General features: G+C 36.4%; 1 pseudogene; it reads right to left on the bottom strand.

Moving 5' to 3' along the window:
• Positions 1-27,375, bottom strand: LOC124363738 (annotated as a pseudogene).

Genomic DNA, 27,375 nt, shown 5'->3' on the forward strand with positions numbered 1-27,375 from the left:
TGATTTGTAATATTATTTATTAAAGTACAAAATTGTATAACTTATTCATCTATAACAATATGTTTAACAATAAAATATACAATATCTTATAATAAATATATTACAGGAAACAAAGTAGCAGCCTTGTCTTCTGCACAGGACAACAAGACAAGTGTGAAAGGAACACTTCAGTAACAAACAGCTGTCTTACATAAGGCATTTCTCAATTCGTTGTTTGTTTACCCTGTAGTAACCTCGTTAACACTCAACAACTGAAATTAGATTTTAGTCCACGTTTCGTACTTTCAACGGGGTTCTAAAGAATTAGTAATAGGTTGAGTTAAGCGTAGTACATTGCATAAACGTTACGTGACACTACTTTAACGTAACATTAATAACGTAACACAGAGTTACAACAGTATTTACACAAACAAAGTACAGAGATTTACTGATAACAAGGAACACAGTTTGTGTTACGCAGGACAGATTGAAATATTTGCGTGACGATTGTGCTAACAGTACGTAATATTCATTACTATTATCAAGGCACAAGAGTTACGAACTACAACATACTTTATAGCGGATAGTATAAAAATTCATAGGAAAATAAAATTAACTATCAATTAAAATTTATGCATGGATATACATCTTTTATGCGCATATATTATGAAAACTTTGGTGTACAAACCAAGCTGCCATTCTCAAGTTCACAGTGGGATAAATATTTAAAATGGTCTCCATAAATTCTGTTTTTATGCATTTATTATCTAGTCTTTGTCTTTCATTTAGTCATTTATTCCTTCCATGACACTGAGAAAGATACTTGTGTCAATTTTAACACATTGGGGCTATTGACGTTCTAAGATGTAACTTGTTTTTTACAGCGTTGCACTTGTAATTCTAACACTATAGTAATGACACAAACTAACAAAGTTGCGGAACACCAAAATGATCTCCTTGCAGTAAAGAAAAAGTACAAAAGTAATTAAAAAATTAAATGTGTTACTTTTGTAGGATAGGATTTTGAAGTAGGAACGAAATTTGCAAATGTTTAATTTAAAGTAATTGAATAGTACAGGAGTAGCACAAAATCGATTGTGAGAGAACAGATTATTGTAGAATGATGAACTAAACAGTTCCTCCACAAAGTCAGCTATTGAGAATAGTTTATAACGTTTTCATACATTTTCAAGTAAAGAGTGTTCCAAAATCCGAGAATCTGGTGTTTGATTCTTGAGTTTATCGAATGTAATCATATGTCATGTTGCACATCATTTTAAAGGTCTTTGTAGGCCAAACACTGATACAAATGATACTTAATTATCTTCTTTTTCATTTAAAAATGACAGAAAAAATGTAATTGGAAGGATGATTACATCTTAACAAATGCAGTTTGAACCAACATTTTTATTTTCATATTTACTTTTACAATAAATTAGGAATATGTTGGTATGCAACGTGATAATTTTCTCTTTACAAATCAGATGATTATTTAATTTATTTCTATTATAGTTATAGAATAAACAACGGATTTTTCAACATCACTTTAACGTTATTTGAAAGAAAATTAAACTGTTATACTTAATTAATTCCAACACAAAATTTGTTGCATGAGTTACCCCCATAAATAACCTCATAATTATACATAATTACCCTCATTTGTATTTATACATTTATTTATGAATATTAATAATTTTTTTATTCAAATCAGCCATTCGTACAAGTGCATGAATGAAAATGTTTTGAAACGTTGTTGATTATTCAAATAACATTTCTTTTTATTATGAGCTGCTTTTTATGACAGTCCACAACAGTTTTAATATTTATTTGTGCACTGAATATAAATCTTCTTTAAATAACATGGATATTATCTTTCATGTCGTGAATAGTCAGTATTAGGAGTATTTGCAAAGTAACATTCAACACTGTGAACCGAGGTATTCTACTTATTCAAAATACGCTGCCTATAATATATTTTGTACAAAGAAGTAAAGTATAAATAAATATAATATATAGAACTAATTAACAGCTAACAGTTGTACACTAACAGTTTAACCGTAAAACAGACAACTAATCAATTTTACAGTTGGTTAGTCTAAAATCGAACAAGCACTATCTGTGCAGTATCATGTAATCTGTTAAAATATAGATTATGCGATTTAGAGTGTAAGTATGTACAGTTTGACGTTTTAGTGATTTACGATTAGTAGGAACTAAGATATACAAGACTACATCATTTACTACTTAAATTGATACGAGTGCGTGTCATGTGCGTGTGTTTAATATTATCACAGAGAAGTTGGTAAATAAATAAGCTTGCCTTTAAATGTAAGTAATGGTAGAACTATTGATAAAATACAACAATCGGAACAAACAAGGTTCGCCCAAACGGAGCACTGGTGGTCAAAACCCAGTTTATATTGTACTATATATATATCTCGATTGTAGTGCCATTCTAACACAATGTTCCTGTATAGCGACATATGACCATACATGTTTGTAACAAAAGTTTTTATTGTTCCTGATCACGTATGACTCACCAGTGCTCAATAGGTACAATTTGCTAGTTCCTTTTCAATTGTCTAGACTATTGGCATTAACAGTTGTACATAAAAGTTATTTCAACTACAGTCAATTTGCCTTAAACTTGGCTAAACAGATACTTTCAACAAAAAAAAAAGAAATATCAGTGTCCAATTTATTTTTATTATTTCTTTACATGTATAGGATAAAAAGATTATGCTAACTGCGAGATAGAAGTAATTATAATTTCTTTGTTGAATATTAGTTTGTTCTATAGCTAATAAGTAATGTTTCACACAAGTTCACTTCAGCAAATGCAATTAGGTGTTTTGTGATGATATAGTGAGAGTGGCAGACATTATTACGTGTTTCATGATGTTATGGTGAGAGTGGTAGATGTTATTAGATGTTTTATGATGTTATGGTGTGGTTGTAGACATTATTATGTTTTTCATGATGTTATGGTGGGAGTGGTAGATGTTATTACGTGTTTCATGATGTTATGATGTGAGTTGTAGATGTTATTAGATGTTTTATGATGTTATGGTGAGAGTGGTAGACACTATTAGATGTTTTATGATGCTATGGTGGGAGTGGTAGACACTATTAGATGTTTTATGATGCTATGGTGGGAGTGGTGTATGTTATTAGGTGTTTTATGATGTTATGGTGAGAGTGGTAGACATTATTACGTTTCGTGATGTTATGGTGGGGTTGTAGACATTATTACGTGTTTCATGATGTTATGGTGGGGTTGTAGACATTATTACGTGTTTCATGATGTTATGGTGAGAGTGGTAGATGTTATTACGTGTTTCATGATGTTACAGTGTGAGTGGTAGATGTTTTATGATGCTATGGTGGGAGTGGTAGATATTACGTGTTTCATGATGTTATGATGTGAGTTGTAGATGTTATTAGATGTTTTATGATGTTATGGTGAGAGTGGTAGATGTTATTAGATGTTTTATGATGCTATGGTGGGAGTGGTGTATGTTATTAGGTGTTTTATGATGTTATGGTGAGAGTGGTAGACATTATTAGATGTTTCGTGATGCTATGGTGGGAGTTGTAGACATTATTACGTGTTTCATGATGTTATGGTGAGAGTGGTAGATGTTATTACGTGTTTCATGATGTTACAGTGTGAGTGGTAGATGGTATTAGATGTTTTATGATGCAATGGCAAGAGTGGAAGATGTTAGTAGATGTTTTATGATGCTACGGTGGGAGTGGTAGATATTACGTGTTTCATGATGTTATGATGTGAGTTGTAGATGTTATTAGATGTTTTATGATGTTATGGTGAGAGTGGTAGACACTATTAGATGTTTTATGATGCTATGGTGGAAGGGGTGTATGTTATTAGGTGTTTTATGATGTTATGGTGAGAGTGGTAGACATTATTACGTTTCGTGATGTTATGGTGGGGTTGTAGACATTATTACGTGTTTCATGATGTTATGGTGAGAGTGGTAGATGTTATTACGTGTTTCATGATGTTACAGTGTGAGTGGTAGATGTTTTATGATGCTATGGTGAGAGTGGTAGATGTTATTACGTGTTTCATGATGTTATGGTGAGAGTGGTAGACATTATTAGATGTTTTATGATGCTATGGCAAGAGTGGAAGATGTTAGTAGATGTTTTATGATGCTACGGTGAGAGTGGTAGACATTATTACGTGTTTCATGATGTTATGGTGGGGTTGTAGACATTATTACGTTTCGTGATGTTATGGTGGGAGTGGTAGATGTTACAGGTGTTTTGTGATGCTTGGTGGGTGTGGTAGACATTATTAGGTGTTTCATGACGTTATGGTGAGAGTGGTAGACATTATTAGAGGTGGGAGAGGGACATTCCTCGACCTATGTTTATATGACATTTTTTGTTTGTAATGTTGAGTATTATCAGCCACAGAAGTTTTGTGACACCCTTTTCAGAACCCCCTGTATACGTATGGACATGTGTTATGTCCTGTCACATCCTTCGATATTCTGTTGTATTGTTTTTTTAAATTAAAAAATGCAAAAAATATACAAAGTGCATCGACATTCACTTTATCACCATATACATTGTTTCAAAAGTGAACGTGTAAATAACATTTTTATTTAAAGTTTGTACTTTATTTTCAAATAATACATATAATAAATAAGAAATCTTTATATCAGCAGTTATTTTAAAATTTGGACACTACTTTGTTTAAAAAATTAGAACAATTTAGTTCTTTCACAACATATAAGACTTTTATAAGTTAAAAAAATCATTAACTATTGTACTTTTAACAAAATTCAATTGATATGTTACAATATATAAATGGCACCTTAACAATATTTACACTGACTATGGTGGTCTCTGAGATTTATCGTGTTCTGTATTGTGAAGCAATACAAATTTAAACTTGGGGAAAGAGAACAGGTATTCAAAACTTTTACAACGGAAGCCTGCAATAAACTATAATTTATAGAAGTAATAAAGTGAAATTAACATCATTAAGGGGCTTTTTCTATTTAATCTACATGTGAAAGAGATTATATGACACAAGACAACAAGGAGGAATCATTAGAAATTCCTTGGTTAAGAAGAAATCAGTTTGTGTTGGAGGCTAGCACACTCAGTAACCACCATAGTACATATTTACAAGACGGTCTGTACACTATACAACGTATGGTATGTCAGCAGTTGGGACACCTGCTGTTGGGTGAGGGTGGGGGAGGGAGGGGATGGAAGTATGTGGAGGATGAGGGAGAGGGTGGCCCCGACGAGTGGGACCGGGGGGTGGGGGGTGGTGGAAAGGGGTCACTATCGCACCGATAGTTGGAGTCACTCTCGTCACAGACGTCTGTACTGCAGGGCGTCGGGGGCGGGGGCCTGTAACGGGGACAGCAATACTCCTCGCGCTGTGCCGTAGTGGCGGGGGACGGTGGAGGGTTCAGAGGATAGCACAGCAATGAGGCCGAGCTGGAGGCTCCAGTGACGTGGCTACGGTCATAGCTGGAGCTACTGGTTCCGTTAATCGCCGTCATCCTGACAGCCGGGGCAGGCTTCGGTAAGGTAGGTCCGGTTTTGGGCACCACCCGTAACGGCTTGGGGGACAGAGGGTCTGCTGCAGAGTCCTCACAAGGCAGCCCTGGACTGGCCGGGGCGAACCTGCCGTGCAACCGTACTTTTTTAAGAATAACCTCCCCATTATTTAGACAAAATTTAAAAATATTTTATCATACAAATTAAAAGTAACTCAGCCTTTACCTGAGGTAACATTTTTCATTACTTAAGTGTTACTTGTAGTCATCATATCTATTTAACAAACTTTCTAGGCATTAAAGAATCCCCTAGACAAGAAAATACAGCAGCTTGGTTTTAAGGGCTTTCAATATGGATAAGAAATTACAAAATGTGTATTAATTTTCTTGTGTAGTTAAAACTTAAATTCAGGACTTTTTGGATCAAATTACCTTTGTACAAAACTTAGGGGAAAATAATTTCAAGTGCCATGCATGGACGTCTTGTTATGTTTTTATAAGACGATTAAACTCTATTTAGCACATTTGACATTAACACTTTGATTCTATAGTCCACTGGGAGTTATACCTCTCCTGGCCCAGGTAGTGTTTTACAAAATAAAGGTTTTAGCATGTAATTATACAGGATGTTTACAAACTATCTAAAAATCTTTTGGGGGATTTTTTCTCTGGGCCAGGCAACCAAAAATAAGTATTATATGACAAACACAACATGGGTAAAAAAAAATGCTGTTTTTCATCTGCCTGTATTTGATTTTATGTTTTATTTCAAAGACTAGTAAAAGATTAAAAAAAATTCAAATTAGGCACAATTATTGATCTTGCCGTCTCAAATCAAGAAAAAAATCAATATATGATTTTCATATCGAATTTCAAGATGACCGATGTTATTTTATTTTTAAAACTAATCAAATAAAAATTAATAAGATTATGAAATTGTTTTAGTTGTAAAAGTTACTAAATTTAATTTAAACATTTTGAGACCTAAAATGTAACAATGGTGATGAAATAATGTAAATATTAAGCTTTTAAATGTTGTAATACACATCAAAACTTTCATTGTTTTTTTGTTGTTGCAAAACTTAATGTAATGCATCCTTAATCAATGCATCCAAAACCTTCTTTGGGATTTTCCAATATCAAAAGCCAAAGTAAGGAAAAAATTTCAAATGCAATTTCAAAAGCAGAAAGAGAAGCAGACATTCTAACTTTTATCGTTAATAACTTGACCTCTTTTCAAGGTCTAATCATCATGTCACTTTCGACATTCTATAGTTGTCAGGGCTTTGATCACAGTACTTTTTCTGTTTTGATTAGTCCCACAATTGAGTGAACTGATTGATCCAACCTTGGAAGATTCAGATGAATGAATAGGAATATATTTTACAAGTTTCTGCTCATTCCACAGTACAAAGTGTGATGAATATTATCATTCAAGATTCTTAAAGAAACCAGATTCTTAAAGAAACTCTATCACTACACTGACCTTTTCTTGCATCGGTAGAGAGCGGCAGCGAAGGATGCCAGGCAGGAGATGGAGATGAGGATGTAGAGTGTGACGTGGCCCTGGGGTGGGTTGCTGACGAACCTGGGTGGGGGGTGTGTCTGGCAGGCTAGAGGGCTCTCGTCTGAACCATCAGGACAGTTGGACCAGCCATCACAAACTTCTGTTATCGACACACAAGGGGCCACCCAGCTTACATGGGAACAGTGAGGGGGACGAGGTCGTACAGCAAGAGATCTCGTCTGAGCCATCAGGGCACTGCGAGTTGCCGTCACAAAGCCAGCTCACATCTACAACACACACACGTTAGGTTAGGTTAGGTTGGGGTAAGTTAGGTTAGGTAGGCTAGGGTAAGTTAGGTTAGATTAGGTTAACCACTTCTCAGATGATCTGCTACACCAATCATTTGTTAGAATAATCTTCTTCTTGATATTTGTTTACTGGTTCGTACCAGATATTTTTTATGAGACATGTTTTGGTTACATTATGAAGAAAAAAATTATATAACATAGTAAAAAGGTATGTAAAAATCACAGTAAAGAAAGGTTTTTTAAAAACTATGTAGATTTCTTGTTTATCTTGAACAGCCTTTTTATTAATTTCTAAAAGTATCTACTGTGGTTAGGAAATTAACAGGAATTAGAATTGATCAACACAGGCACAGTAAACAGTATGAACAAGTTCACAACGATATGTACCCCTTTGGGTACACGCGATCTTTCACAATTGCCGTTGTGTACCGGGTACACTTCAGATTTTCCAACCTGTGCCCAGATTTATATGCTGATTGTCAACTGCACTTGTTCTACTATGATCCTGAGTTCCTTCAGGATGCCATTTTCCAAATTAACACTGACCTTGAAAAGATCTCGTCTTGGACCTCCGCAAATAACCTCAAACTAAACATAGGGAAGTGGCTGTGTTACATATAGCACCACTAGACCACATACAGACCCTCAGTGAGAGTGGTTTAGAGGTCACTCTCGGTGGCGAGACCCTATCAATTCGTGATAAGGTCAAAACTCTCGGGGTCGTTTTAGACAGTGACCTCTCTTTTGCAGACCATGTGTCTCATAATATCCAGTGCTCCATTGGCAGGACTGAGGGGTTTGGTTCGGTTTAGAGGTTTGTTGCCTGTGCCTTTAAAACTCTAGCTCATGCAGACTTCAGTCTTATCAGTTTTCTATTAATGTTACCCTGCCTATGATAACAGTATCGTCATGCACGATGCTCAGAGAATTCAAAAACTCCCAAAACACAAAGCTGAGGTATGTGATATCTCTGAGACGAAATGATCATGTGTTACAGTATCGTGATGCTGTTAACATGCTTTGCATGTGTGACTTCAACAAGCTATTGACAAACTCCTCCCACTCAGGGAGCCCGAGTACCTGAGTGAGAGACTGCGGTATCGGGATGAAGTCTCGCAGCCGCAAGTGGATGTTTCACTTCCATAGAGTAAGGAAAAAGTTGTTCCTATTTTGGGCTGACATTGTATAATGACCTGCCTGGTTTCTTGAAGTCTCTTTCCATTAGTTCTTTTAAAAAGAATGTAAAAGTCACAGTTAGATATTAAGATTTGTCCCGAAAACCTCTTTGTAGTTGAGGAACGCTTGTATACAAAGGTATTATAATTTATTTAAAACTGACAGACAAGTCACGTACCAATACACTGTCCTGAGTGACATCGGAACTGATGCTGGGTACACTCGGGGCAGCCCATCTCATCGCTGCTGTCAGGACAGTCGCTCTGGCCATCGCAGCGCCATGCAGAGGGGATGCAGTCAGCCGAGGGTGCGCCGCAGGTGAAGTGATCGACTCCACAGGCAGGTAAGGCTGAGCAGGTGGCACGGTCCTCGTGTAGTATTAACCCCTGGGGACAACTGCACTCTGTGGATCCGTGGGGCAGCGGCAGGCACAGGTGAGTACAGCCTCCATGATTCGTCAATGGCCCACACGGATGGTTTGCATTTTTCTACACAATATAAATAAAAATTTACGGAGCGAAAGAATCACACACCTCAGTTGATCCGTAATATTATAAGGTGGAAGTAAACCACACCAAGTATCTCATAAAAGGCCATTGTTGAGGTTGGATACAAAATAAGTATATAGCTCATTACATTCTTGAGAAATCTTGTGAACAGATATACAGACTATATGGGAAGGAGATTATTACATTTCTCCTTTAGAAAAAAAAACAGAAATTGTGTGAGCCTACTAAGAGAGCACCTTCAACCACGCTCTGCCAATTTCATGTTTGTACATGCACCATCATAGAACTCAGTATTGTCTATGAAGAAATGAACTTTCATGCAAAATGTAAATTCTATATCTTGCCATGTGATACAATCATTTTTTTTCATTAAGGTGCATTTCACAACCATTGACTACCAATCAAAATTCAAATATTTTACCCTCAGGTACCGAATTAATGTTTTATTTTGCAATGGAAATCATTGTGAGTGCTTAGGGTCAACTAAAAATATTAAACTACCATAAATAACATGATGAAATTGTATTTTAAGTACTTAGTTGCCTAGCAACAGCTCAAATTTATACCAGATCTACCACTAAAAATAAAATTATATGGTATTAGCTTGCTTTGGCCATGCCCAATTTTAAAGGTTAGACCTTGCCACATAATTTTCTTAAATTTCTCCATTACCAAGAAATTTTTCTTTCTTTTACTATTACTTTCACTCAAAAATTCATCATCAAAGTTACCACCGCTCTTAATTTTTACTATGTTGTCAACAAAACTACTAAAAAATCTCTCAGAAAAGAATTTTTTTTAACACAACATTATTTACGGCAAACTAATAAAAAAAAAAAAAAAAACCAGCAGATGACACAACAATCGATTTTGAGAGTCGAACAGCTTCAAAATTGAGCATGTTATATTTTTTAACTGACCAGCAATATAATAGTACAGACAAATGCCAAAATAATCTGTATCAGGAATATTTTTCAACTCCAAATTTACGAACTTGCCGTGAGATAACATTTGCACTAGATTATAGTTGGCATCACTTGTTTGTGATGCTAACTGATGAGCAATATACGCCACTGGTAACCAATAGGTTAAATAATACCACCAAGTTACCAAACGATGTATATATTGACATAGTAGTTCGACTACATGTTTGAATATATCACACGTTAAATTCTTGCATACATAAGTACAGTTTGTTCACTATTTTATTTACTCTGCTATTTTCTCGTTGCGATCATGGTTACCAACAAGATCAATGCAAAAATATTTGCTAACGATCAGCCAAATTTTACGGAGTGACACGCACTGTCATCAAACTCAGTGTAGCCTGTATATAAATAAAGCTTCATCCAAACTTTCAATAAATTGTATAGGTTAGTTCGTTTTTGGAATATCGTATGAACAGAGAGACAGAAATGAAGATTTCCAGCTCCACGAGTGATAAGCTTTGCTAATGCTTAGCCAAAAAACATTACAAAAAAATTAAATAGTACTAATTGAAGTTTGTAAAGAACTTACAATGTTTGTGATGGCCACCAGGTCGGTAAGGTGGGCCACTTTGGACATGATAACCTCCCGGGACAGTCCCGTGTTCTTGTCCACCTCGCTCAATCAGCTGTTGATCCTTGTCCATCCAGTACAGGTAGTTTCCCAGCACCGCCAGACCTGACACCTGGCTCAGCTGACTCGACACCACTGTTCGCCTGTCAAATAACATATTTCCTTGTATTTTTATAGATTATCTAACAATTTGAATATTTTATTGGGACGTTTTCATGCTACTTCATGCATTACTTTGTTTGAAGTTTATTTTTGACGATTGAAGGACTGTGAAGGAAACAGGATTTTTCTGGACTTTTGCCATCGTTCCGTGAAACAAAAAATTAGCAACACTACGTTTCGAGATCTGCAACTAGGATTAAATAAACAAATCAATACCAGAGCGTTGTGAAACGCATAAGTCAGGAACCACAACCATCATGTTGTGTGTCAATTTCACTAACTCTAAAACACGCACTTAATAAAAACTAAACACAACAGTAATTATTAAAACTGAACCCAGAATACAGGTCACAATACGTCTGCATTCATCGAACAACCACCTATGACTGACCCAAAGCCAATAGCAAATGGCGATCGTCACAACAAAAACAAGATGGCGGCAATAAAAAGAAAGGGGAACAGGAATGGGTCCTTTTTTTTATTATTGGTTCATGCCTAACCAAATTCACAGAAGTTGGTTAAGTAACTTCTTAATGCTTCAAGTAATGCTTGTCTATTGACACAAACTGTGAGCTGTCAAATCTTTAAAAATATATCCTATTTGTACATAGGATTCCTATCAGTGGATTAAGCTCAAAGATTACAGTAGAGATATTAGATAAAAAACCACACTTTACTAATCATAATAACATTATCGAAGATTTACAAAATCTCAAGAGCTTTTATATTAAGCCTGATACTCCAAATGGATTATTTATTTATCTAATAATCTACAAAAAAAAATAAAGCTCTACAATTTATTTTGGAATTTAAGTACAAGAGTAATACTTAAGTAATCAAGTAATTTTATCAATACTAGAAAGTAATAAAGGATCAAGGAAGAAGTATTAACTTGAAGAAATAATTAGTTTTACATTGTCACAGTATTGATCATTAAGCATGTGATTGTTAAGTTCCTCTGATAATTATTATCAGCTGTAAATCATGAACTGAAAGATAATCATACATGTTTTTTTCCTGTGAGATCAGCAACGTTGATACGCTGTTTTGTGGACCAGAAGATAAGATCATGGTCCTTGTCTACAGCCAGAGCTGTCACCTGGTCCTTCTCTTCAGCAATCACCAGTCTCTTCTGGCCGTCCAGCCGTGACCGCAGCACTCGGGACTTGACACCGACGTCCGTCCAGAACAGGAACCTGCATCGGACAACAGAGAACACATATAAATCTGAGTTGTTACAAAATAACCCTACTTTTAGTGTTTCTTCTATATTACGCCTTAATACGTTATGATGAAATTATAGAAACTTAGATTGTAGTGTCTCAATGCTAATTAACTGCATGATTTTCTTTTAATACTAATTATTTATAATTTATAGTCAGTACATATGATCCCATAAGAAAGTGGGAAAAGCCAGGCTCGGCACGTTAACTGACTATGCTGATATTGCAAACATAACAACAAATTAAATCTGAAATTATTGCGATTGCATCATGAATCGCAATAACCTTTTACTCTTCTCTCCTAAGCGTCCCCTAACTTACAATAGTACTAATACTGACTAACCCTTTGTCGGGGTGCAGTGCAATGTTCCTCGGTTTCTTCTCCCCGTTGGCACCTCGCACTACGACTCCCAGAGCCGAACCATTGCTGAGTCGTGTTACGTTGATTGTGTCGCCCACAGCACAACTCCAGTACAGCAGGCGGGTGTAGGGGTCGATGGCGAGGTCGTAGGGATGTTGATGGACTGCCCCACCCCCCGCCACAACGATCCCTACTGAAGATCCGGTGTCTTGGGATCGCCTGATAGACTGCGTGCGACCGTCAATCTGATGACAACAGTTCATCATTAGACGTACTGTAAACTATAGGCTAAGTCATAGGTAGGCCAACAATTATAAATTATAAACTACTTACCCAATATAGAAACTGTTTCACTGGGTCAAATTCAATGGCTCGTACATTTTTCAAATTTTGGATTGGTAAAGGAACATCAGGGCAGTCATCCGTTTCCCATATTAGTCTATTGATACTGTTTCGTTGAGAATATAGCAGGAATGCTGTTGGTGCTGAAACAAGTCAATAAAATCAAATTAGTAGACACAACTATGTGTTACTGTTATACATGGTATAAAAAGTCCTTCAAAGGCTTGATAATTTCCGAACGATTACAAGTAAAGCAATAAAACTTGGTACATCATTACTGCACCTATAATATAAATGTACTATATTTTTGTCATGTCAGGGGGATGGCCCACAAGGACTCATAAGAAAACCCTTAAATAAGAGCACAGGTCAAGTAGTGCATAAAATAACTTACAGTAAAAACTCCTTTTAGACCATTCTCCATTGAATGTCTACTACCCTAAAACTATTTCTTAAGTCCAGTATTCATTTACTAAGTTTAACTTTCACAACTTGAGCAAAGACAAGAATATTAAACCATCTAAAACAGGACCTACACTGTAAATATTTTAAACTTTAAACTAGCATAATTTTTTAAAGAGTGAAACCCTTTGAGGTTGATTGAATTTGCGGCATTATACTCTACTAATAAAGACCTTTAATTTTATTTACAACTCGACCTATGCTCTCACTTAAGATTTCTAACTCTTTGCGGGCCATCTTCCTTTTATGAGCACTTGGTGTGATACCCTCCTGATAACACTGTCTACAACACGTGTTAGAGTTTGTGACATGTTGTGATACCTTGGCAAGTCTTGTTGTGCAGCGTGTAGTGTGTGGGACAAGCACAGTGTCGACTACTGTCCCCCGGCCGTGCCAGGCACAGGTGACTGCAGCCTCCGTTGTCTCCCGCGCACAGATTCCACCCCAGCTGTCTACTAGTATGGAACACTTGTAGATCCGTCACGTGGTCCAGCTGGCGGTGAAGCAGTGTGCGGTTGGCGCCGTAGTGTTTCTCCACCCGTTCGATACTACCGCTGTTTCCAGTCGGCCCAGTAGATGTAGTCCTGCAAAAGCATCAGTGAATGACATTTCCTTCACTGACCATCTCTAAATGAAATGAATGTAACCCCAATAATAGTTGTATGCCCCAATTCCTTTTATTAAACTTCCAACAGTCTTTATCAAAGGTTTGGTTGAATACTTTAGAAGAACAAACTGTTTAATTCAAAAAGATCTGATTTATATTATGGACGAGGTTCAAAGTAGCATCACACTAATTCATCCAGAACTTGAACGAAGCAAAAGAGGTTTTAAAATGTGATGCATCATCAGACTCAAAAATTATTTTTCAAAAACAAGTTTATCTAATTTCTGACTTTATTACTGTTCTTGATGAATATGCTAATAAAGAAGTTTGTCTATTGTCTATAAAATTGTTTATTTCTACCTAGTAAACTTATATTCCCTGTAATACATATCAATTAGTGATGGGAGAATCAAATACTTAAAAGAATCGAATACAGTGTATTCAAAAGCAAAAGTCCCCCCGGAAAGGCCAGATCTGAGTCAGCCTCTCCAGTCAAAGCAGTCAGGGGGTGGCACACCCTTGTTAAGGCTGCAAGAACCTCTGATAGTTAGGGAATGAACCCCACCAACTCCAACAGTCATCTCCAGCGGAAGACTAGACCTATCGAATTACCCTTGAACCCCAGAATCCCTACATTTGTGGTTAGTGATGTACCGCTCCTGGCCATCCATAGGGTTGCCCAGATTTAAGTGACACATCTGTTTTGCTGTGCCCAATGGTAGGTTTAACTGGAAGGTATAAACCTTCCTCAGGTTTACTGACCTGGTACTGAGTAAGTGCAAACGGGTCTGCCGATGTCCTTAGAAATGACGGTGGAACGGTGCTTGCCGTCCAAGTCAGCCACCTCGATGGCGGGAGTGCCGTGCAGTTGAGACCAGTAGAGGCGTCTCTCCGTGTAGTCCACGGTCAGACCGTTGGCTCTTCCCACCTTCGCCAATATGACTAAGTGAGAGGTTCCATCCATGGTGGCACGCTCCACACTGCCCTGACCTCCCCAGTCGCTCCAGTACATGTAACTAATATTAATCATCTATGTTAGATCCGTTCACATAGTTCCAGGCACAGTTATGTTTTGCCAATATTTTAATCGTACGTGTAAGAGGATTACAAGATCTATGAGATGGAAACTTACGATCACAACACTAACACACTCACCATTCGCTAGGATCCAAAGCGATACTCCTAGGCTCCTCGATACTCTTCCATAGAAGTACTTTCCGGCTGGTACCGTCCAATCTGGCGACTTCGATACGTTTACTCCCAGTGTCAGCCCAGTAGATGTTGTGTGCCACCCAGTCCACAGCAAGCCCTGCCGCAAGAATGTCAAACAATCATTCAAGTCAAAATAATCTTTATTCATTCATTTACACATTTTGTACATCGAATAAAGTCAATTTAATGAAAAAAGTAGTTCAATTACAATATATAATTGTAATGTAAAGTTTATAATTTAATTTGTAACAGATATCTAACAAGTATTAAACAGTATGGACTTGCTATTACAAAAAATAATATTAAGGTCTTAAGGGAATGTGTTCAAATTCTTCTACAGAATATAAAGTTAATCCTACCAAAGACCCTTTTAACTTTCTTTCAAAACAAGTAAATTTACCCTCACCTTTTATATAATCAGGAATTTTTCTTAAAAATTCATTTCTTACTATAATTTTTTTTACACAACTCCAAACGATGACAAGGGATCACAAAATCATTTTTACATCTGGTACCACAGTGATGCACCACATTACTGCTACAGATAGATGTTTGATGTTTAACATACATGATAGCTTCATATATATAAAGTTCATTCATAGTTAATATATTTAATTCTTTAAAACGTTCTTTGACAGATTCAAATAACAATTTCCTTTTAATGGTTCTGACAGCTTTTCTTTCTTTGAACTTTTAGCATTGCATTGAGATTTTCTTTTTTAGTAGCCCCGTATACACACAGTGCAAATGTAATGTGAAAATGAATGTAAGAAAAATAGATAAGTTTTAAGGTGTCAGTACTGCAAAAATAAGACATTCTCCTTATTGCATACAAACCAGAATTAATCTTATTTATAATAATTTTGGTGCGAGCATCCCATGATAAGTTGTTGTCAACTGTTAGCCCCAAACATTTGACTTCTGTGGCAAATACATTCCTTTTCCTTCAATTTCAATGAGTGGAATAATTGCTTGTTTATTTTGTTTTGTTTTAAAACATTGTCACTAAGATATTTATAACAACATGTTACATCATTTTCGATGACATTAACTGCTATTTTACCTTCTGGGGAGTCCAGGCCAAACTCCACGATGCGTTTCGACCTGCGATCCGTTGATGAAAGCTCTCGTGATTGCCTTCACTTTCACGTCGGTCCAGTAGATTCGGCTATCAGTCATGTCGAAATCGAGAGCACTAGAGCAAAGAATTTAAACTTTACTAAGTGATATTGAAATAGTTTTAGAATATGGGATAAAGTTCAAACATTCTTTGAATCATTATTACACTCAAGCAGAGGTTTGCTACAGAGAAATGTTCCTTCTAGCAGTCGACAACACTGCTCCATTACTGCCAGGAACCTTCAGGTTGTTTAAAAAAAGAATACTCACTTACAAGGTTATTTTGGTTTATTTTGTTTCCATTCAGATTTGAAGTTTTGTACAGAGTATCAAAATGCAAGCTCATTTCCTAACCATCTGTTAAAATTTTCATGGAAAATTATTATTACATCAGCTATGTGAATCGTGTATCTGGACATGTTCACTCTTACTTCCTTTTTTTTTCAGAGTAACAAGTTTTCAAACCACAAAAAAGAACATGATGCATGATAAAAACTATAAGAAGAATTCTCTGAACATATTTTCTTCACTATGGAATTTCAAGTGCAGGAAAAGTAGCATTCAATCGTCCACAGTCTAATTCTCTTAAATGCAATCAACAATTTTATTTATGGTGGAAAAGGAGGCCTACCATTTTGAATGTAACCTTTGATGTGTTAACTTTATGACAGTATTGCGGCCACACACTACAATTTTTAACAGAACTTTTCCACATTCAGAATCACTAATCAGATCGTAATTTCTTATAATGAAACACAGAATTTGATGTTAGTTTGGTGCTCATACCACAAAAATTTAAAGTTAGCCAAATTAATTCTAGAGGTGGGAATGTAAATTCTGTGTAGTGGCACGATGTTTTAGGGTTTTATTATAACACATAAAAAAACAATGAAAACAGTTTAAATTTAAACTTCATCCTCGGATTCTCTTTTGTACTTGGCTTCAAGCACACAAAGAAACAATTCTAATACATACATTTTTATCAACATTTAGTGGTGATTTCAGAAATATACAGTTTACAAGATATTGAACGAACACATTTACACTTTTTATGTATATTTACAAAAATTGTACAAACACACTTTGAGACATATATGTATTTAAGGCTCTAAAATACAGTATTAATTAGAAGTTTGATTCTTCATCTTTGCAAACATATGAGTTTCATCACAATCGGATAATATCTATTCCTTCAAAAATAACGTAATATGACAAAACATAATCGGGCTGGATATCCAGCGCTAACTTGAACAGCCTACTGCACCTTATATCCAGCGCCTGCCACGTCTAGAGTAACTAGAGTAACCTCAAATTTCTGGCAGTAACAACAATAAAGAAGGCTATTTGACTATAGAACTTTTTCAGCAGTGCTATCCACCATAGGGAGAAGGTGTTTCACCCTCCCCTCACACATGCAGAAGATGTACTGTTATTACCTTGCATCCTTTACTCCAGTCACTGGAATGATGGCATCATTGTCAGCGTTCTCAATGCTTATCCTTCCGATGTTTTCTCGTCTAGCAAACAACAGGAAAGCTTCAGGAACCACACAGGGTGTGTCCGTCTGTAGCCAACTCGTAACCTAGAAATAAAAATGTGAAATATATTAATTCGACAGAATGAAATGAATATGTGAAAAAGTTTTAAACTAACACACACAAAAAACTTTTGTACAATCAAACTTAAATACACCAATAATACATACTTGAAGTACAAAATATGATATCCATATTGTCTTGTTTTAGTTTATATAAGTCAAGAAAGTTCCATGAATGTTGTGTGTATGATGGCGTAAATACACTTATTTATACACAATACACAACAGAACACAGAATTGTTTGGGATGCAAACTGGAAGCCATGACATGCTAAAAATAGACCAATAGCAGTGCTTTTATCGTGTTTTGTATAACAATGCGTGTCACAGCATATGAATATAATAGTACGGCACACATGTACATGTAAAAACACGATTGCCAGTATCATTATAGCATTTTCAAAAAATAAATATGTTTTTGTTTATTATTTTTTCTTAAAAAACAATTAACCTAACAGAATTTTGTAAATTTCTAAATGCATACTAACTGTTGTCCAAGCCAAATTTGTTTTCCATGAAGGTGCTTTAAGGTTTAATATGATGACACATTTTAGGATAAATAATTACTCAATTGCGACTGATTGTACTTCAGCTTAATTGACTTTAAATTAATTAAGACTTACTCCCATCCACTTATAATAAAATAGTCGCCAAGTTTGGGCCTATAAAAAATATTTAAAAATGGACTCCCTATCGGTAATGTAAAACAATGTATTCAGTTGAACACATGATTAATTAAGTCCATGATCCATGCTTCTAATGAGTGATTTTCTAGTAGAACACTGAATGTGTTCACTGAGATGTTCGGTAACATTAAAATGTTGTGTGACATGAAAAAAAATATCGCACGTACCTATCTGACAGGCACAGACGGAGTGATTGCCAGGCCGGTTGAGACAGAGGTGAGAGCAGCAGCCCCCATTGTGCTCCTTGCAAGGGTTCCAGCCCCCACCCTGCCCCACCCCTACAGCCTTGATGCCCATCAGATTGGGCAGCTGATCCATGATGAGCTCGCGCCGGTTGCCCGTCACTTTGTCTGCCCGGTCCACACTGCGCCGTTTGCCAGTCCGTCCAGTACAGATAGTCCCCCAGCAGCGTCAGGCCGAAGATGTGCAGCAAGTTGTCACTGATCACCTCGCGTCTGTCACTCCCGTCCATGTTGATAACCTGTTCAAAACTCAGCTGTCTGAATAGTTTGTACAATACAGAACCTTGTTTTATTCACCTGACATGCCCATGGACAGTAATGTCCCTATAATAGTACAACAGTATATTAACTAGTAGTTTGAGTTGTTGTTGTATGTTCTGGAAATATATGAGTTAATGTCATAAATACCATTCATATATATTTTGTATATATATTTTTATTTTTATTTTATTGTTGGCATGTATTGTTGTTGGATATATATGGGTCATTAGATATTTATGTTTGTTGGATATTTATTTAATTATTCATTTTATTGACTATTACAAAATTTATATCATAAATGTATTTATTTATTGTCACGTTAATGTATTTATAGTTATTTATTGTCATGTTGGATTATATTGAACCCACACTAACACATCACTTAGTTATTTATTTATTGTTGTAATTGATTTATATGTTATTCTGTTTGTTACTATACTTTATACAGGTATGGATATATTACTGTCCTGTAATTGATATGAATGTATAGGTGAAAGTGTATGTTTGTCTCGTACAAAAGTCATATATTAAAAACTGAAAGTAAATCCGCAGCCAGCTGAAGGATTCTGATATAAATAAAAGTGTATAAAATTGTTTTTATTTTCATTTCACACTTGCCGTGTTGGCATATGAAATGTAATAATAAAAGTAAATTCTTAAATAGATAAAGATTTTTTGAACTTGAACTTGCAAGCAATTTTTTGTTTTACAATAAATTTTGGTTAGAACAATTATGGTTCGAATAGAATCGAAACAAAAACAAGGATGTTAGATTTAATAAAGTTATTACTCTTTAAGAGGCTAATGATATTTAATTTTTATAGAGGTATGGATGTCGGACTTTTTCACCCATATTTTTAAGCCGAAATGATGTTTTTTAAATAAAAAAGTGCAATAGTAAACAGAAAAACAGAAGAAATTAAACAATGTCGTTTACTTGTGTTACATTCACTGAGACTTGCCTGACGTTTATAAACGACATTAGTGTAACAGCACACATCTTACCTCAATTTTGTCCGTCTTAGCATCGCACCAGTAGAGCTTGCTAGTGCCGTAATCCAGGGCAATGCCATTGGGCCAGCCCAACCCTTCTCGGACCAGCACAACTCTCTCCGAGCCGTCCAGCGCTGCTCGCTCGATCTTGGGGCGCTTCTCATTCCAGTCAGACCAGAACAGCCAGCCATGTTCCGGTGCTACTGCCACAGCTCTAGGCTCCACCAGGTCCTCGTTGATCAGCACCTGGAACACACCAGTGTTACTAACACATCACAAAGTATCCGCAGATTTAGCTTCTATATTCCTGAGTATCTGGTAAAATTCTGTGAAGTCCTAGACCAGGCTGGTCAGTTTAATATGTTTACCAAGAGGCAAATAAGATTGATATTCTTTCTGACGTGTGCCACAGGTGGTACAGACCAAACTTCCCAAATGGATTTCTGAAAATTGTAAAGATATTATACAACACGAATTTGCCTCAATTTAAAGATTTTAAGTTTTATTCAGCAGAGCACATTTGGTTAGATTGTCCTGCCATCTTAGAAACTCGGAAAAGATACCTGGGAGCATATCTCCTCAGCCCCAAGGATATCAGAGAACAGGGGCCCTCAAAAGCCTCGGACTTTGAGGACACAAAATTAAAGTAAGGGAGGTGCAAAGGTCCTTTTAGGACTAAACGCGGGGACAAACTGTCCTTTTCCCTCAGGAAGGAAAAAAAAAAAGATCTTAAGTGTACTTGGTACTCATGAAATAAAAATGAACAGTCAACAATATTTTGTATAATACTAAATGAATAGTGTTAAAGTATTCTTAACACATTGTAGGTTTTTCATTACATCCTTTACAATACACACACAGTAACTGTTTTGCATGTTGATACTCCCTGATATCCGTTGAGAATGTCCACGTATTGTTCATATACATAATAAACCATCATAAAATACATCCCTGTAAAAGAAGGTTGTCATACGGAAAAACTAATGTTATAGTTTTAACAGATAATTGTATTGTAATTGCAATAATTGGCACGTTATAATTTTCGAGAGTGTGCCACCAATGATGCAAACAATTGTGGTTAAGCAACCCGTAACATTATAAATAAATAGCACAACCAAATATTTCAATGATAATAAGTGATCTTGTGTAGGTAGTTTAGTTGTAGCTTCTAAGAATCTAAGCAATCTGATTTGTATAATTAAATGTTTATTAGGTAAAAAAGAACAGTTAATAAACAACAGTAGTATTTTTACCGTAATATGTTGTTCTTGAAAGAATGGCTAAAACTTTAGTAGAAACCTAATCTTTTAACAAAACCCTCAGAAATGTTTGAATGCACATTGAATTCACTCTGTACACAATAATGTTGACAGATAAAAGAGCAACATTGAACGATTTCAGATAATATCATATATTTACTTACAGGTAATATTGATTGAATAGTAATCAAGTAAAGCCTATAAGCAAATCTAAGTAAGAAACAGAACATTTTTATTATTGCGTGTATTGTACTTCTAAAACTAGCAGTTACCCGTACCTTCGCACGCAATTTACTGTTGAAAAACTGGACAATATATTCATGTATTCTTTTTTTATGACATAATAAACACTCCTGAGATAACCGATAGTCACTCAAAGGTATTCCAATCTCCTGATCCATTTTAGATTTAAGTTGAAAGAACAGTGTTTTGAGATCTTGAAGTCGTAAAGTGAAACGGTTTTTATATGATTCGTATTTCTCTCCAACATGCCATAATAATTTATTGAAGTTCTCCGACGATTTCAATAACAATAACAGTTTGCCTCTTTGTCTCAATGACGAAAGTGTAATCGTACAACTAAAAAGCTGCTGCGGTCAATATGAGTCTGTCCCGGTTGTTTAAATTCACTCCCGGTCTAATCTATTTACGGTTCCACAATTGCATTATGCTGTTGCACTAACCAAAAAAATGGTCCCATATGTTGGTTTCGGAATCCAACTTAGATTAAATTTTTGGTGCTTAAGCGATTTTGATATTTTCACTGATTAATAAATATGTATAAAGGTATATGCTTCTAGTATAAGGGCAAGAGTGTGATATCTCCATTTGCTTTTCTTCAACTAACAGTAAAAATGCCATTCATAATGTCAAAGGAGCTAACCAGATTTGATTAGCTTATGTGCAAACATTCACAGCTTTGTACAATAACGTAGTTTTTATAACAGCGTATAAATAGCATTTCCATGGCATTATATGGCTTATTGATCATTGGTACAACCAAAATTTAAAATTAGATAATAACTTCGTCTTTGCAATCTACATTACACTACGATAATAAGCAGTATACAATAATAAAATATTATTTATAATTGTAATGTAAACAAATTTTTCTGTTTCTTTAATGAACTTCAGCTGAAAGTGTTAACAGCTTTTAAGTATCCGCTCACTTTGTATTATGTGTCGTAGCGCAGTCTGTCGGATCCAATATAAAACACTCCAAAATTAACAACAGTTTAGAAATAAAAATTGACTAAATAAACAATTTAAATTGGATCGAATTGTAAATCTAAACCATTCTCGAATACATACAACAAATTTCATTAAAATCAGTCCAGCCGTTTAGGAGGAGTTCAGTGACATATACATGCACACAACAAATATATATATATATATATATATATATATATATATATATATATATAAAGATGGGTAGATGAAACATGTTCCTAGGGAAGCTACCTTTCTGGCACGTCCATCCAGCCTGGCCACCTCTATCCTGTCGGTGCCAGTGTCTGTCCAGTACATGTTGCGGGCTATCCAATCTACTGCTATCCCATCTGGATGTTCCACCTCTGTTGTTATCAAATCCTCTTGCCCGCTACCATTCATCCGCGCTCTCCTGAATCGCCTGAACCTGTAAACAAAGATCAGATTCTGTTATCAACCAACTATTGACTTTTATTTATGAGACTCAGTTTTCTTCCGTTTTCAAACACTCACATAACACAAAAAAGTATTGTATGAATACAGGTGCAAAAATCAAAACCTAAATATAAACTGTATGTATATATAACAAAAACCTTTAATATGCACCTTTTTATATTTTTTCTAGTCCTTTAGAATTTCATATTTAATCTAAAATATCTTTTATTATGAGGGCTATCCAGAAAGTAGATTACATTTTTATATAAACAATAAATAAAGTACAAGAAAAAAAAAATATTTTGTACATTTGAAAGTGACACTAAAATACTATTTTTCAACATAGTCACCATACAAATTTAGGCACTTATCATAGCAGTAAACTAGTTTTGAAATTCCAGTATTATAAAATTCTGCTACCTGAGACTTCAACCAGGTAGTCACACCCTCCCGCCATTCTACAAAATTGCACAAAATTTATGGTAATCTAACTTCTACATGACAATTTTGTGTAACGAACTCCTTGTAATTTGAGGAAAACTAAGTGACAGTTCTGTTATTGTGAATCAGCGGTCTTCTTTAATTTTCTCATCGACTTTAGAGACAATTTCATCGGTCACAATGCTTGGCCGTGCACTTTATTCGTCATCATGCACATTAGTTCGGTCATTTTTAAACCTAATGCACTCCACCTTCAGTAATCACATCATTCCCATAAACTTCACAGAGTTGGCTATAAAACTAAATTTGTTTATTGTGCTCAGCCAACTAAAACAGTATTACCAACCGCACTTCACAACTCGCAGGATTTTCAGTTGCATCACCCATTTTAAATTACTATTATAAAATAACAAGGAGGGACAGCAACCTCTCTCTCTAGCACAGCTGGATAGCCACTGAACAGAGAAACGCCCTGACAACAAAATGGCCATGATAGTCCTGTCCCTAGCGGCTACAGAGCAAAAAGTAATCTACTTTCTGGATAGCCCTTGTATAAGCCCCTAATTTTTTATAAATAAAATGTCTAAAACACAGTTTGAAACAACTGAGGTTAACTCAGAGAGTACGATAAATTTAGCCTGCTTACAGTAAAGAAACAAAACTGAATTTAGTATTTTGTACTATAAGATTTCTGTTAATTGCCATACACTTAAAACAAATTTTTTCTTTCTACTAGTCTCAATTGACATAACTCATCATCTAGGGCCAAATAAATCATAGTAATCATTATTAGCTAATTGTACACTCTTCACACAAAAAATACAAAAATTAAGAAACACAGGAATAAATGTGTGTGTTTGTGCATAATTATGATAAACATCCATTGTGATACTTATTATTGAAAGAATAATATTCTTATTTTAAATATTAATTGCAGGCCAAGATAAACTCACAATGGTTATTGTTGACAAATTATCTTCAATACCTTTTTATAATTTAATTTCAAGACATAATAAAGTTTACTAACATCGTCATCGGTCCAGTAGATGTAGCCATCGATAGGATCGTAGTCTATGGCTATGGAATGCTTGACTCCAGTGAGCGGCAACACGAGGTTGGTATGGTCTGGAGAGTCCAAGGATATCCTGCTGATGTCAGTTCTCTGCACTATCAAACAACAGTTCTTGGGCTCCTGCATAACACAGACGTAAGAACAATCATCCTCGGTACTACAATAACAAAACTATCCACTATACTACAGTGAGAGGTAGCACGAGGTTGGTGTGGTCTGGAGAGTCCAGGGATATCCTGCTGATGTCAGTTCTCTGCACTATCAACAACAGTTCTTGGGCTCCTGCATAACACAGACGTAAACCACTATCATCTTCGGTACTACAATAACAAACTATCCACTATACTACAGTGAGAGGCAGTACGAGATTGGTGTGGTCCGGAGAGTCCAGGGATATCCTGCTGATGTCAGTTCTCTGCACTATCAACAGCAGTTCCTGGGCTCCTGCATAACAAAGACGTAAGAACAATCATCCTCGGTACTACAATAACAAACTATCCACTATACTACAGTGAGAGGTAGCACGAGGTTGGTGTGGTCTGGAGAGTCCAGGGATATCCTGCTGAATGTCAGTTCTCTGCACTATCAACAGCAGTTCCTGGGCTCCTGCATAACAAAGACGTAAGAACAATCATCCTCGGTACTACAATAACAAACTATCCACTATACTACAGTGAGAGGTAGCACGAGGTTGGTGTAGTCTGGAGAGTCCAGGGATATCCTGCTGATGTCAGTTCTCTGCACTATCAACAGCAGTTCCTGGGTTCCTGCATAACACAGACGTAACCACAATCATCCTCGGTACTACAATAACAAACTATCCACTATACTACAGTGAGAGGTAGCACGAGGTTGGTGTGGTCTGGAGAGTCCAGGGATATCCTGCTGATGTCAGTTCTCTGCACTATCAACAGCAGTTCCTGGGCTCCTGCATAACAAAGACGTAAGAACAATCATCCTCGGTACTACAATAACAAACTATCCACTATACTACAGTGAGAGGTAGCACGAGGTTGGTGTAGTCTGGAGAGTCCAGGGATATCCTGCTGATGTCAGTTTCTCTGCACTATCAACAGCAGTTCCTGGGCTCCTGCATAACACAGACGTAACCACTATCATCCTCGGTACTACAATAACAAACTATCCACTATACTACAGTGAGAGGTAGCACGAGGTTGGTGTGGTCTGGAGAGTCCAGGGATATCCTGCTGATGTCAGTTCTCTGCACTATCAACAGCAGTTCCTGGGCTCCTGCATAACAAAGACGTAAGAACAATCATCCTCGGTACTACAATAACAAACTATCCACTATACTACAGTGAGAGGTAGCACGAGGTTGGTGTAGTCTGGAGAGTCCAGGGATATCCTGCTGATGTCAGTTCTCTGCACTATCAACAGCAGTTCCTGGGCTCCTGCATAACAAAGACGTAAGAACAATCATCCTCGGTACTACAATAACAAACTATCCACTTTACTACAGTGAGAGGCATCACGAGGTTGGTGTGGTCAGGAGAGTCCAGGGTTATCCTGCTGATGTCAGTTTCTCTGCACTATCAACAGCAGTTCCTGGGTTCCTGCATAACACAGACGTAACCACTATCATCTTCGGTTCTGTTGAACACGAAGTCCAAGTTGACCAGGGCATCAGCTCTTTCATTCGCAGAGATCTCTTCATGACCAGGAACCCAACAAACAGTCACATTGTTGATTCTGGCAAGGGAAGAAAAGACTTGATAGCAATCCCAGACAAGTTTAGAGTTTGAACACAAAAGAGTTCAACGCCTTTAATGTTGCCTGGTTGTCTGTGAAAATGCTAATCGTCTTATTCTTATATGCTTACTTCTTTAGTATTATTTTCATTCCCTAGAGAATCTATTCATAAATTATTATATATAACCGCTCTTGGACATCCATAAGGATTTAAGTTATACATCAGTTTCTGCTGCACCCAGTGCGCATTCAACTGGAAGGTATAAACAAGCCAGAAGTTAACCCTCCTGAGGGTAAATGAGCATACCGTTGGCACAAGTAAAGTTGTTGATGAGTTTGATGCCGGTGGGGCAGGCACATGTGAAGCCAGGAGCATACGGAGCTAGCAAGCACAGATGAGAGCAGCCGCCGTTGTTGTGCTCGCAGGGCGTCCACTTGTAGGTTGTCTCCGTGGGTCCCACACTCTGATGTCCATCGGCACATAGTTGCTGTGCAGCATCTCCTTGGGTGAGCCTCCGCTGGTGCGGTCAAACACATGCACTGACCTGAAACACAATGTCACATAATTCAATATTTGACCACATTAAATAAGCTAGTTTACTAATAAAAAGCAATGTGTAGACACAATTGTCCTATTTTCTACAAGTAGAGTCGACGGAACTGTAACCTACTGGAGGATATGGAATACCTCCCAAAAGAAAGGGAATTCCTGGAGCCTTTCCTCAGAAACCTTTAAATATGTGGTTTTTTTAACCCTTTAAAAGTACAGTTTTCAACGGTGCTATCACCCGGTAAAAAGTTGACCGACGGCTGTGCCTTCTTTATCAGTTCACAAGCGGTTTGATGAACATCTGTGCCGTCGGTTATCAGTTGGAGGGTTAAGTGACACCACATGATATGTTTCAGCCAGCTTTGAGGTGTAGTAATATTTAGAAACAAACATTTCAAAACAAGGTGTATATAGCACCACTGAAGATAGTAATGGATATTTACTTTTGAAGAGAGTATTAGAAAGAGTTATAAATTCCTTCAATCTGCATACTTGATGGTTTCTACCAGTTACTGAATCAGGACATTTGATTTCTATTATGTCTAGACCACAGAACAGGTGGCATTTCATAATTCACATTTAATCTCTGTTTTCAACGTTTTGGACTGAGTAGCATTTTTAAGTCCTGCATTGCATAAGTCCTGAGTGCATATTTACGCCTTCAAAGAAACATGCACTCTTCAAAGATACCTGATTACTGATTAGTGTTTAAATCTGACAGTAAAACTTACCAAGTTTTCCAATCAGTCCAGTACAGCTTATCTTGGAACAGTGCTAAAGCAAAAGGATAAATCACGCCTTTCTCAGCTAAATGCTTCCTGTTTCTTCCATCGTAATCCATTACCTGC

Source organism: Homalodisca vitripennis, chromosome 5 (genome assembly GCF_021130785.1).
Source record: "Homalodisca vitripennis isolate AUS2020 chromosome 5, UT_GWSS_2.1, whole genome shotgun sequence".
Lineage (NCBI taxonomy): Eukaryota > Metazoa > Arthropoda > Insecta > Hemiptera > Cicadellidae > Homalodisca > Homalodisca vitripennis.